Source organism: Chenopodium album, chromosome 13 (genome assembly GCF_948465745.1).
Source record: "Chenopodium album chromosome 13, dcCheAlbu1.1, whole genome shotgun sequence".
NCBI lineage: Eukaryota > Viridiplantae > Streptophyta > Magnoliopsida > Caryophyllales > Amaranthaceae > Chenopodium > Chenopodium album.
Genome location: NC_137846.1, coordinates 31,025,812 through 31,029,976, shown reverse-complemented (window position 1 = coordinate 31,029,976; position 4,165 = coordinate 31,025,812). Strand labels below are relative to the sequence as shown.

At 33.8% G+C, this 4,165-nt stretch overlaps 1 long non-coding RNA gene across 1 annotated transcript; it reads right to left on the bottom strand.

The window, feature by feature from the left end:
* Positions 1-826: 826 nt before the first annotated feature.
* LOC145576557 (uncharacterized) lies at positions 827-2,165 on the bottom strand. Its single transcript, XR_014098446.1, has 2 exons — positions 1,256-2,165; positions 827-1,015 (listed from the first exon to the last, which is right to left on the bottom strand). It is a non-coding gene; the product is annotated as an uncharacterized LOC145576557 (long non-coding RNA).
* Between the last annotated feature and the right edge of the window lie 2,000 nt (positions 2,166-4,165).

Below are 4,165 nucleotides of genomic sequence, written 5' to 3'. Positions count from 1 at the left end.
GAGTGGCCAATAAGAAATCATGTGTTCCTAATTACTTAAGAACTCTTATTACACAAAATAGTGTCCTATATAGTTAATTGTATTTTTCAACTATTAGTTTGCATTTTGATTTTAATACCAGTCTTACCATTTGCTTAAGTGCCTGTTAATTTGTTTTTTTTTTTTTTTTAAAAAAAAAAGTGCCTATTCATGTAACAGTAATCACAATAACCTATAACGCGTTAACCTATATCACCAAACTTTTGCTAGAAATTTTATTTGGAACAGTCCATAGGTGTTTTTGGTAATATCCATGTATTATTTAACCCAATTTTTTTAAAAAAAAATTAGACGCCAAAGGTGGGCAGTTCCTTATAGAATAAATAGTACTCGTGATTTTAATTTGATAAAATTTTAAGTTTTATCAAAACCTATAATTGGGAAAACATGAATCAGACCAAGAATCTGAGCCAATGTCTGAAGAGGACGACTTTGATTGAATGATAACGGAGTCACTGAAGTTCCCAAATTGTGCTAAGGTTTACTAAGTTTCACTACTACAAAATTGGCCAAAGAGACTACCTTAGGGGCGGTCTCTAGCTCACAGGTCTCTTTGGCCTAAGAGACCATTTCATCAAAAGTGGTCTCTTGTTTTAAAAGTGAGACCACTTATTTAGAATAAATGGTCTCAGTATTTTCAAAAACTAAGACCACTTATTTTCAAAAACTGAGACCACTTATTTATATACATGGTCTCTTTCTTCTTCTTTATTTTAAAAAAAAAATATTCATATTTAGATATATATAATTTCGATTAAACAAAAAAAATCATTAATACTAAAAAATATACACATAGTTTATACAAAATCAATACTAAAAAAAACTCATTAATACTACAATCAATATTCTATCCAAAATACAAAATTCAAGTACTAAAAAAATTCATTAATGCAACCATCAAGGTCTTCTAAGCATATCTTGTGCACATCCCAACCAATAATTCAACAAGCAAAATCATTAATCTTTACTGTTTACCCTGAAAAATTTTCAAAGACATCCAAAATTAGCACACAATTATTGAAAAAAAAATATTAAACAAAGTTTTAAATTAATAAAAACGGAAATTAAAAACTTAAATGAAAACAAAAAATTAACACCGCAACAACAGCAAAACTAGAGCAATATACACCCAAATCAGCCATAATTGAAGAAAATAATAACCAATATCAAAGAAAATAATACACTTATAATTGAAGAATTATGAAAAATGCAGTACCTTATATTGGAAGATTGGATCAGACCCATTTCTTTGCAATGCCACCATAAACTTAACTTTCTGGTCTCGAAACCCCGAGAAAATGGGCAAATGGCAAACTAAAACAATAAATAAGCTTGAAAATGGGTTAATTTACAAAGAAAGAGAAAATTGGAACTTGGGAATTAGAGGAAATGTGAAAAGAAGGGGATTAGAGATTGATGTAGTCCATGACAAAGGATTTATGGCTCTGAAAACCTCCATTGATGCTCTGCAATACCAAACCAATCTTCAATTTTTATTTTATTTTGAGTATTTTGGGTTTCTATAAATCTGTGGGAAAATGAAGATGATGATGCGTGTTGTTTATTGCACGCAACACCACCGAACTCAGCCCGCAAACCAACAGAAGCCGCAGCCACCTCGCTCCACCCCACATAACCATAAAACCGAGCACTAGCAGAGCTTCCGATCCCCTGCTCTTCGCACTATCCAACACCGCAAGCAGCCACCTGCTGTAACAACCGTAACCCCACTATCACCGGCAGTAGGACCGGCCACTAGCATCGCTAATTGGCAAACTTTGCAGCCCGTAATTCGCATCACCACAAAACCCCAAATTGATTTATAACCCTTAACCATCATCCCTCTTAAGAACCACCACAAATAACCTAAAAAACAACCCAAATCGCGGTGGCGGTGGTGGGGATAGGAAGGAGCAGGAGGAGAAGTGGGGGGAGAGAGAAGAATTATAGAGAGAGAAAGCTAAAGGAGGTAATGGTGATATACTGATATAAGGGGTGGAGGTTGGGCTTATTAAGTTAGGGTTTAAGTTGTTTTTTTTTTAAAAAAAAAATAATAAAATAAAGAGACTATTTTTTTTACGGGAGAGTCCATTAATTAATTTAAAAGATGGAGAGACCATTTCTTTTAAATAAATTGTCTCTTTTTATTTTATTTTATTTATTTATTCAATAAAAAGAAAGAGAGATCACATTTTGTAAATAGATCGTCTCTCTCTTTTATTTATTTATTTAATTAAAAAAAGGAGAGACCACTTCTCCTAAATAAATGGTCTCTCTTTATTTATTTATTTAATTAAGAAGAAGGAGAGACCACTTATTTAAAATAGATGATCTCTAGTACATTTTCATATCTCTAAGGTTATACATAAGAGACCATTTATTTGAAATATTTGGTCTCTTGAATCCTAGAGACCACATATTTATTTAAATGGTCTCTTACTTAAGGTCTCTTTGAGCATTTTTGTAGTAGTGTTTGTAAGCGTTAGAAGTAAACTTTTGAATGGTTAGACTTTAGGTTACAGTACATTTAAGTATGGGTTCAGAATTACAGAAAGAGGAAGAGGGGTGTGTTAAACAGAAGAATTAACAAAAGGTAGGGAAAAGGCCAATAATATTAAGCAGGTAATGTAGAATCTGATGATGTTATGAAGCACATTCTGAAGCAGGAAAAATGTAGGTGATGCATGTGGTGCTGCGGTAGGTAGGGGTGTACATGAACAGGACCGGACCTGAAAACCGACCTGACCCGGACCTGTTGGGACCGGACCTGACCCGGACCTGTAGATTCAGGTCCGGTCCCGGTCCTTGAAAATCAAGGTTTCCGGTCCCGGTCCGGATCAGGTCCAAACCCGGAGTTTTCAGGTCTGGACCTGAAACCCGTAAAAAATGCGTTTTTTTATTAAAAAAAAAAAAAATCCCAAATTTCAAAAGAAGTCAGTTGCATTTTTGTAAACCCACTAACCCTAACTCACTCCTCACTCACTCTCTCTCTCTCAGCCGACACCACACCAACACCCACTCCCTCCAGACCACCGCCCAGGCGCCCAGACACCAGTCGGCAGTCGCCACCGCCCACCAGACCAGCAGCGACTACACGCTGCATCACCTGCGAGGCTGCGAGTCTGCAACGACTACACCCTGCATCTGCACGAAAACGGTGTGAATTGTAAGTTCTTTTTTTTTTAAAATTAAATCTAATTATATTTGGTATTGCTTATAATTCTGGGTTTATAATTCTGATTTGGTATTCTGATTTTCTGGGTTTATAATTCTGATTTGGTATTACTTATAAAGATTGTATGATGTTTGCATGTTTGTAAGTTATGTTTTGTAGTTCATTTTTTTCGAATTCATGATTTTTTTTGAGGTTTTTTTAGTTCTGTTTTTGATTCATTTTTTTCGAATTCATGATTGTACAGATTTATGTATTTCCTAACACTTATGCATAATCTGCTATTCTGTTGTATCTGTGTACTGTGTTACCGTTAAATACTTATCTAATCTGGGGGACATGGGGGTAGATTGATAAATCTGTCTAAAAGATTGATAAATAAAAAAAGATTGATAAATCTGTTTAAAGTAGATTGATAAATTTGTTTAAAATCTGTTTCTTTCGATTTTAGTTCATATTGTAGAATTTGCTGCCTTGCTGGTGTATTGTATATTTGCATGTATTTTTTTTTTTATTTTGTGAATTCAATTTGAATTGTAATTGATTTCTATCGTTTTATATGTTTAGGATCAACAAGAACCATGGATTCTTACTCTTGCAATGTAAGTTGTTCTCACATTTTTTTATAAAATGTTATGTGTTTATAATTGTTACTTAAAAATTACTTATATTGTGTATAATTATATTGAAGATGGAGAGCTCTCAATCCAAAAGATCTGCTGCTTTTTCTCAAGAAATGTCACAGCCACTTTCTGAAAAGGATATGGAAGAATTGCAATCTACTTTGCCTCCAGATAAGAAGTTAAAAGCGGGGCGGGAATACATATGGAACAGAAAAAGTAAGAGGAAAGCTGAGTATTGGAAATATTACTTTTATTCTATATTGTTTTTTTTTTATTTAGAGGTGCAACATGATGTATCTAACGATGGAGACGATGAAGTTGTTTTCGTGGA